The sequence below is a fragment of the Gossypium hirsutum genome, chromosome A07 (assembly GCF_007990345.1).
Source record: "Gossypium hirsutum isolate 1008001.06 chromosome A07, Gossypium_hirsutum_v2.1, whole genome shotgun sequence".
In the NCBI taxonomy this organism is placed as follows: domain Eukaryota; kingdom Viridiplantae; phylum Streptophyta; class Magnoliopsida; order Malvales; family Malvaceae; genus Gossypium; species Gossypium hirsutum.
The window spans coordinates 36,918,067-36,928,955 of NC_053430.1; positions in this window are offsets into that span (position 1 = coordinate 36,918,067).

The following is a 10,889-nucleotide window of genomic DNA, read 5'->3' on the forward strand; positions in this document are numbered from 1 at the left end:
ATGTTCAATGACCCAATTTCTTCATCTAACCAAGAACAACGGCAGCTACTACTTTCCCCAAACACTCCAACCTCAGAATCAAGCTCCGCATCCATATAGCAGGGAGTTTCACCTCCTTTCCTCTTATGATTTTCTTTATTTTGAATAATCTATCTTTGAACATTGAGGAAAATGTACATCTTAAGTGTGGGGGGTGAACATGAAACCTAACTTTTTGCATTATTCTCAAATCCCTGAATTTGGTCTTGTGCTTAAGTGATTTTCTCATAATATTGATAGAATGAATTCTGATTGATCTATAATTATTTTTTATATGTCGTGAATTAGACCAAGGGAATTATGCATGATTATTTGATTATAGGACCTTAAAGAATCGAGCATGATAAGTTGATATTTTGAGAAATAATTTTTTTAGACTATTTTTCCTAAATTGAGGTATTATCTTGAAATCTTAAGTATACAGGAATGACATCAAAAACCCAAATTTTTGGTGAGGTTTTTGAGCCTTTTGAGCATATAGATTTCTTTCTTGCTCACTTCTTTTGTGGTTTGAGTGTGTCAACATTGAACTGCTATTCTAGAACTTGCTTTGATTATACATGTCGAGATCACACGTATGATTTGATACATTGAGATGATAAAGGCACTTAGGATTTAACCCATTTACTCCATAAAAAGCCTTCCCACATAATTAAACCCTTAGTGAACCCCCTTTGAGCCTACTAACCTTTTTTATTGATTAACCTTCATCATTAACCCATTAACCTATTATTGTTGAAATCCTCTTACTTAATTTACTTTTTTTTTATCGAGATTAAATTTAATACTGTTACCTCACTATGTTCACCATTTTCTGTTACTGAATCATGAAGTTATTGTATTGACTTGATTTGTTTTTAAAAAAAAAACTCAGTATTATTATTGTAATTCTCAGCAAGCTAAAGTTGTCATGAACTCATGTAAAATAGTTCTAGATATTTTTTTGTGGTTCAGTAATTAAGTTTTTGATAGTGGGGTAATATATTAAAATTAAATTGATTCTAACCCTTGTCTCTTCAGCTTGTATCCATACCTGTAACCTAAACCCCATTACAACCATGCAAAGACCTTTTGATTAGTGTATCATATCATTTACAAGTGGTGGAGATTTGATTTTCATGCAATCCTATGGTAATAACTTTTCATGTTAGACAATCGAGTGCTTAATCTTGAACCTTAAACACTTTGAGTGATTTGAGTGAATCTTTAGTGAGGATGTCATCTCTTGTATATGTAGGACTAAAGTTAATTACTTAAAGGAAGGAGATTACCTATAATTTTGTTATCAAAGTATTCAATTTAGATTGTTTGAGGTTTTTAAAGCCCCTATAGTTGAATTCTCGCTGTATGATTTTTCGTGGAATTATTTGTAACATTATCAGTAATGCTTATGCGATTGAAAGGAATGAATTCTAGCAGTAAATGAGAATTTTGCTTGAGGACAATCAAATGCTTAAGTGTGGGGGTATTTCATAAACACCAAATTATACATACTTATACCTCAAATACTTAGCATATTTATGGATGTTTATTACTAGATTTGTGGATGTTGGTGCTCTTAATCCGATTATTTCATGTTTTGTACTTAGGAGAGCACCAAGAGTCAAAAGAAGCCAAAAACGAGCAAAAAAGGGACAAAATGGACCAAATCGAGAAGATGACATGGCCTAAGCCTTGCCACACGGGCATCTCACACGCTCGTAGCCTTCGGGGTGCCGACCAAGGTTTTCACGATTCATAAGGCCTGGCCATTGAGCCCACACGGCTGTACAATTTAATAGATCGAACACGACCTGGCAATCACGTCACACGGCCGTGGCAAACGGGCATGTCCCTTTTTCAAAGAGTTGTATTTTACACAAAAATGGATACTTAAGGAGGAAGAAAGCCAATACTTAAGGGGGCCTCTTCTAGAACTTTTCTGGAATACAAAACCACATGCCAGGAATTACTTGAAGGAAGCCAGACAATCCATCCCAAAAGCCGGAGCTACTTCAAGACTGAAGATCTCTCTAAAAATTCTTTCAGGGGTTTTAGAGTTTTCTTCATGTTTTGTTTTTTTTATACTTCTGAGATGTACTCTTATTTTATTATGAACTAAACCCCTTAAATACCTAACGGGGATAAAACCTATGATGGATCTTGTTATTATTTTTTGAACTGTATGATAAATACTTGATTTCTTCTTAATTAAGTGTTCTTAATGCTTGAGTTAATATTCCGGGTATTAATTCATGATTTGATGTGCTTATGCAGAGGAGGAATAGACTCTGCCTAAGAGTAGATTTGGCATAATTAAGTGGAGTTGATCGAACGCCTAGAAATAGGGTTATGAGATTTTGCCGGATTAGGGTGAAACCAAATCTGGGAGTCTATAGAGTGATTTACTGTTTCCCTAGGGGTTTTAATTAAGAAAGGAATTTCGATTAATTCAACTGAGGGTTAGACGTTATTAGTTTCGAAAGGGATAATAACGTAGGCTAGGAAATCTCACGGATCAAGTCAAGTGAATAAATCGTCTGGTTCAGAGTTGATAACATGTGAAATCTAGGTGGATTCCTCCTTGGGTGTCCTGTTTATCAATTGCTTTTCTTCAAGTCCTTTTCCAAATTTTCTTTTTTCTTTAATTAAATTAGTTAATTAGTTTGGATAATTAGTTTAATCAACAAACTTTTATTCTTAGGCTAGATATTAAAAGATAGTTATTACTAGTACTTTTGGTTCCCTTGGGTACGATATCCCGGTCTTTCCATTACTATACTATTGTTCGATAAGTGCGCTTGCCTTTTCGTCGTGATAATAGTTAGTCTAAGTTTGATTTTCATTATAAATATTTATTACTTGTTACGAATCACACGATCACGGCCCAAGAACACGCCTGTATCCTAAAACTGTGTTCTTCCTACGGTCTAGACACATGGCCGTGTCTCTTATCCATGTGATACTAGCATGCATACTGAGTTTATGACACAGCCCGGGCACACGCCCGTGTACTAAAATGACTTTAAAGTTTTAAGAGTAGGGGATGCACGACCATAACACACACCCATGGGCGTGAGCTTTTTGTCATACACGGCCTAGCCAGACGCCCGTGTGTCCTACCCGTGTGGACAAACTAGGCTATTTCCCAAGCCATTTTGTCACCCATTTTGCACAACCTAAACAAGATCATATCAATATAAAAATTTCATCACAATAGACACCAATTCATCCATAGAAAGAACATTATATGCATTCATCAAAATGAATAATAGCCATTATTCCAGGCTTGATACAACATCCTAGTCTAGCCCTATACATGCCACCTTCAAAAATATAAACCAAAATATACCGAGTGTTGCGATTGATAGTGTGATCGATATCTCTGACTTTAAGGGATCCTTAAGCTAACCTGGCGATACTTAAAAAAGAGAGAAAGGAAAAAGAGTAAGCATAAAGGTTAGTAAGTTGCATATAAATAAATATACAACAACAATCTCAGCATTTGCCATCATGCTTGTAGCATCAAAGGTAAACATAACTTAATTTACGAATTATCATCTACTCGAGTCTCATTTTCTAAATTAAGCTCGTTACTAATGCTTATCATATAGGTACCTGTAACACTCACAACATGATCATCCTTTCATTATCAAAATTGAACTATAGCATTCACCATTGAACCGCTTGGAATACTACAGGATATTCTATCAACCTTCAACATGGGATAAATTATCGATGCCATGTCCCAGACATGGTCTTATACTGGCTCTCATATATGCGTTCTGATGCATGTCCCAGACATGTCTTACACTCGCCCTCGTCTGGATGCCAATGCCATGTCCCAGACATGGTCTTACACTGGCTCTCATAATTTGGCCGAAGCATGTCCCAGACATGTCTTACACGGGCGCAAAAATCACCCAATGCCTTGGCACGAATATCTAGTTCATATCCTAAGGTTTCAATGGAATATTTCTACTATCTCAAATATTATAAGGCATTCTGAACTTATAACTTATCAACTCGTACAATATCAATTCAATGAAGATATGAATACAAGTATTAACAGTGTAGTATTATTTACAAAAACTTACCTCGGATTACAAAAAGTACTTGACTAGATGGCTTAATCGGATTACTTGGCTTTACCTCGGTCTAGGCTCAGTTTTGACAAATCATGATCTATAGTAACAATATGCATCCATTTTGTCACTAAACACAATTAGGCATTCAAAAATTCACAACTTTGGTAAAATGACCATTTTGCCCTTATGCCTGAAATTTGATTTTTATCGAATTTATTCGTATTTCAAGCCTAGCTAGACTCTTTTTATTACTAGGGCAATCCCAAATTTTCACAATTTGACACACTAACCACTTATTGTGCAACTTATACAAAATAGTCCCTTTAGGTGTTTTTATGCTAACACCTTTCACAAAAGTTGTTTATAACACAACTAAGACTCATATTCCTCCACAAAAACTCAGAAAACATTGAAAATATTTTCATGAAAAAACCTTAAACCTTCCACCATGTTGCAACATAGACCTCTCATTAGAAAGCCTATGCTTTAAAGAGTCCAAAAATGTAAAAATCATTAATAGAAACTTTCAAAATCACTTACTTAAGAGGCTTAATGTTTCTGAAATTTTTGAAGCTTTCAAAAACCCCCCTATGGCTGGTAAAAATTGGTGAAAGAGAAGAAAATAAAGAAGAAATAGCCTTTGCTTTGTTTAATATAAAACTAGTCAAAGTTGATGACCTCACCCTCACCTAATTTTGACCTTCCCTCCAATTTGCCTCCCCATGGCTGTCCAAGCCAATGCACAAGGGTCTAATTCCCCTTTAAAAACCCTTAATTTTGATTCTCTAACTATTTAACACATTTACGCACTAAAATGTAACTTTTACCTTTTATGCGATTTAGTCATTTTTTGAAAATGGACTAGAAATAGCTAAAATTAACTTACCAAAATTTACATGCACTTATATACTCGTACCATAACCTCATAAAAATAATAAAAATTATTTCTAACTTTAGATTTGTGCTCCCAAGACCACTGTTCCAACTAGGCCCTAAATCGGGTTGTTACATTTCTCCTCTCTTAGGGATTTTCGTTTTTGAAAACCTTATCGGTGAATAAGTTCAGATATTGCTCTCTAAGAGACTCCCCGGGTTCCCATGTGGCTTCCTCGATTCCATGTCTATGCCACAAAACCTTTACAACTGGTTCTTCACTATACTTCATATCTGGAAGAATCCCAACTTCAGTTGGTGTAATTACATACGAAGGGTCTGATCTATATCGGCGTAGCATGGACATGAGAAATACGTCATGAATCTTTTCTAACTTTGGCGGCAAACCCAAACGGTAGGCAATAGGCCCTACTCTCTCGGTAACCTCATAAGGTCCTATAAAACGAGGACTCAACTTGCCTTTTCTACCAAATCTGAGGACTTTTCTCCACGGAGAAACTTTCAAAAATACCTTATCCCCGACTTCAAATTTAATCACCCTTCGTTTCAAATCCGCATAGGATTTTTGTCTATCCAAGGCGGTTTTCAAACAATCACGAATCACCTTAACTTTTTCCTCAGCCTCTTTGATCAAATCAGGCCCATGAATCTGACTTTCTCTCAATTCAGTCCAGAATAAGGGCATTTGGCACTTTCACCCATACAAAGCCTCATAAGGCTCCATTTTTAGACTTGACTGATAGCTGTTGTTATAGGCGAATTCAACCAATGGTAAGGATTTTTCCCAACTTCCTTGGAATTCAATAACAGAACATCTCAACATGTCCTCTAAGATCTGTATTACTCTTTCTGACTGTCCATCACTCTGTGGGTGAAAAGCCATGCTGAAACTCAACTTGGTTCCTAAAGCCTCTTACAAGCTCTTCCAAAATCTCGAGGTGAATCTCGAGTCTCTATCTGAAACAATTGACAATGGTACACCATATAGTCTCACAACTTTAGAAACATACAAGTCAGCTAATTTCTCAAGGGAGTAGTCGGTATGCACTGGTATGAAGTGGGCTAACTTAGTGAGTTTATCGCAATAACCCATACTGCATCTCTCTTTTTTGAGGTTAGAGGCAAACTAGTCACAAAATCCATGGTGATACGATCCCATTTACACTCTGGAACCATAATAGGTTGAAGTAGCCCAGAAGGTACTTGGTGTTCAGCCTTTACTTGCTGACACACTAAACACTTGGAAACAAAGTCTGAAATGTCTCTTTTCATACTCGACCAACAATACATTTTCTTAAGGTCATTGTACATCTTCACGTTACCCAGGTGAACTGACGAACAACCACTATGTTCCTCTCGCAAAATCTTCTAAATGAGCTCACTATCTTTGGGTACACAAATTCTATCTTCGAACATTATACACCCATTAGTACTAATACGAAAATCTGACTCAATCTCTGATTCACACTGAGTTCTCTTGGCTTGTAGTTTCTCGTCATCTTTCTGAGCTTTACGAAATTCATGAAGAAAAGTTGGCATAACTCTCAACTCTGCTAGGATTGAACCATCCTTAGGCACAGTCAACTAAGTCTCCAAAGCTCTTAAGGCAAACAACGACTTCCTACTCAAAGCATCAGCGACTACGTTCGACTTTCTCGGATGGTAGTCGATGATCAACTCATAATCTTTTATTAGCTCTAACCATTGTCGTTGCCTCAAATTCAACTCTTTCTGAGTCATTAGATACTTTAAACTCTTGTGATCAGTCAATACTCGACATCTCTCACCATATAAATGATGTCGCCAAATCTTCAGTGCGAACACCACGACTGCTAGCTCTAAATCATGGGTCGGATAATTCCTCTCATGAGGTTTTTACCTGTCTCGAGGCATAGGCTATAACCTTGCGTTCTTGCATTAGTACACACCCTAAACCATTTAGGGAAGCATCACTAAAAACTATAAATCCCTTGCCTGACTCAGGTTGCACTAAAATTGAGGCTTCGGTCAATAAAGCCTTTAATTTCTCAAAGCTCTGTTGGCACTCTTCTATCCATTCGAACTTGACATCTTTCTACTGTAGCCTTGTTATCAGGGTGGCTATCATGGAGAATCCATTTACAAATCATTTTAGTTTCTCGCTAGCCCTAGAAAACTGCGAACCTCTATCACATTCCTAGGTGGTTTCCACTACACAATGGTGGAGATCTTATATGGATCAACTCGGATTCCATCACCCGACACTATATGTCCTAGAAACCCGACCTCTTTGAGCCAAAACTCGCTCTTAGTAAACTTGGCATAAAGTTGCTTATCCATCAAGATCTGTAACACAGTTTTCAATAGCTCTGCGTGCTCATTCTTGTTACGCGAATAAACCAAGATGTCATCAATAAAAACGACGATGAACCGATCCAAATACGATCAGAAGATGCTGTTCATCAAGTCCATAAATACCGCTGGGGCATTTGTTAATCCAAAAGGCATAACAAGAAACTCGTAATACCCATATCTAGTCCGAAAAGTAGTCTTCGGATCATCTTGTTCCTTGACTCTTAACTGGTAGTAACCCGACATCAAATCTATTTTAGAAAATACAGTGGCTGCTCTTAGTTGATCAAAGAGATCCTTAATCCTTAGCAAGAGATACTTGTTCTTTACCGTTACTTTGTTAAGTTGTCTATAGTCGATACATAACCTCATCGACCCGTCCTTCTTTTTCATGAAAAGCACTGGAGCACCCCATGGTGAGTAACTCGGTCTAGCAAAACCTTTATCTGTTAATTCTTGCAACTGTACCTTCAACTCCTTTAGCTCAATGGGGGCCATTCTATAAGGTGCAATCGAGATTGGTGTCGTACCAGGAGCCAACTCAATACCAAACTAAACCTCTCTCTCTGGGGGTAACCCTGGTAACTCCTCTGGAAAGACATCTATAAACTCACAAACCACTGGTACTGACTCAATCTTCGACTTAGACACTTGAGTATTCAGCACAAAAGCTAGATAAGCTTCATATCCTTTTCTCAAATATCTTTCGACTGCCAAAGACGATATTACTACAGACAAATTATCTGACTTATCTGGCCCAACTCGAAGAACATTTCCATTCTCACATCTTAATAGAATTGCTTTTCTGCCACAGTCTACTACAATGCCATGGGAGGTTAACTAATCGATCCCAAGAATTACATCGAATTCATTAAACGACAATAACATCAAGTTGGCCGGAAAATAGTGGCCTCTAATCATCAAAGGACAATTTCTACATACTTAGTCCACTAATACATGCTTGCCTAACGGATTAGACACTTTTATTACAAACTTAGTGGACTCTACTAGCATGTTTATATGAGGTATTAATTCCATACATATGTAATAGTGGGTAGATCCCAGGTCAATTAAAGCGACAACAGTTATATCATGAATAGAAAAGGTACCCGTGATCACGTCTGGAAACTCTGCCTTTTCTCGGGCTCATATAGCATAGGTCCTCGCTGGCACTTTGCCTTCGGACCTCATCACGGCATCTCTCGGCGCATCTCTACTACTAGTCCCACTCCTGGAGTACCTTTGAGGCCTACCCCTCAAGGGAGTAATGCTTGTTTTCACAACTTGTTTTCTCCCTCTCTCATCCATCTTAGGACATTCGCGGATAAAGTGGTCAAGTGACCCACACTTGAAACAGCCCCTCTCGTTTACCAGGCATTCGCCCAAGTGATGTCTTCCATATTGCGAACAGTCCAGCCTATTTAGCCAAGCACTACCGACACTTGCAACTGAAGTAGTTTGGGATTTAGATGCCATGCTCTGTTGATTCTTATTCCTCCGTGAAAATCCCACTGAAGTGTTCGATCGGGTATTAATTTCTTTAGACCTCTTAGAGGAGCATTGATGCGTCTTCCCCATCTATCTTCTCTTTAAATCTCACAACTCGATGGCTGCTTTCCTCCTCTCCTTCACCAGCTCTTCTGCTTTACATGCTCTCTCAACGAGCACTACAAATTCTCTTAACTCTAGGATGCCCACAAACACTCGAATGTCTTCATTGAGGCCATCTTCAAACCCCTTACACATAAAAGCTTCAGTGGATACGCATTCTCGTGCATATTTGCTAAGCTTCACAAATTCACGCTCATATTCTATTACAGTCTTATTACCTTGCTTCAACTCTAAAAATTCCTTCCTTTTCTAGTCTATGAACCTCTGGCTAATGTACTTTTTTTGGAACTCTCCTTGGAAGAATTCTCAAGTTACTCTTTCTCTTAGTACCACAGACACGAGAGTATTCCACCACTAATAAACTGAGTCTCGTAGAAGTGACATGACACACTTTACGCACTCTTCAAGCGTGCATGACAGTTCATTGAATACCCTCGTGGTATTTTCTAGCCAAAACTCCGCTCTCTCCGAGTCATCATCTACACTAGCCCAAAATTCCTCGACCCTTTGCTTTCGAATCTTGTCTACCGAAGGTTTCTCTCATCTGAACACGTCCACACCTTACGGAGCCATCAGGGCATACTGACGAATCAGGAGAGGTAGGAGAGGTGGAGTGTTCGGGTTCGCACGAACGAACTCCATATACCAAGCATCCATTATTCGAAGGTAGGCTTCCCTAGCCCCTCCACCTTGGCCCATACTTACGGGCTCACTCTCTACTGGTGTAGTCCCTTCTGTAGGAACCGGCACATTACTTTCAACGTCATCTACCGTGGTTCTATCAGGATCAATTTACTATGTAAGAAAAACACAATTTATAATCTTCAGGAATCGTCACACTATGAATATGCATATAGGTGGCATGCATAGCTAATTTAGTCTTAAAATCGGCTAAACCATGCTTTGATACCACCAAATGTAACACCTCTCGCATGTATCCGACGCTAGGATAGGGTTCGTGGTGCTACCTAACTTAAACTCAACTAACTGTATAAAACTGGGCCATGAAATCTCGAACAATTTAAAAATTTCTCATTTCACAAGCAGTCTGTCTCATATACGGGCTTACGAGGCCCAAAACATACATCCAGGATGGTTCAGAACCCAACTGAGAATTCATGAAAAACTTAGAAAATTTCATGCATCAAGGCTCCACACGCCCGTGTGGGTATAGAAGACACGACCATGTGCTAGGGACACGCCCATGTCCCAAACTCGTGTCTGAAAACCTGGGCATTCTATCAAAACCACACGGCCCAAGAACACACTCGTATCCTATAATAGTGTTCTTCCCACGGTTAAGACACATGGTCGTGTCTCTTGTCCGTGTGATACTAGCATGCATACTCACTTTATGACATGGCCCGGGCACATGCCCGTGTACTAAAATGACTTTAAAGTTTTAAGTGCAGAGGACGCACGACCATAACACACACGCATGGGCGTGAGCTGTGTGTCATGCATGGCCGTGTGCCCTACCCGTGTGGCCAAACTAGGCTATTTCCCAAGCCATTTTGTCACCCATTTTGCACAACCTACACAAGATCATATCAATATACAAATTTCATCACAATGGACACCAATTCATCCATAGAAAGAACATTATATGCATTCATCAAAATGAATAATAGCCATTATTCCAAGCTTGATACAACATCCTAGTCTAGCCCTATGCATGCCACCTTCAAAAATATAAACCAAACTATACCGAGTGCTATGGTTGATAGTGTGATCGATATCTCTGCCTTTATGGAACCCTTAAGCTAACCTGGAGATACTGAAAGAAGAGGGAAAGGGAAAAGAGCAAGCATAAAGGTTAGTAAGTTGCATATAAATAAATATACAACAACAATCTCACCATTTGCCATTATGCTTATAGCATCAAAGGTAAACATAACTTAATTTACTCATTATCATCTACTCGAGTCTCATTTTTAAATTAAGCTC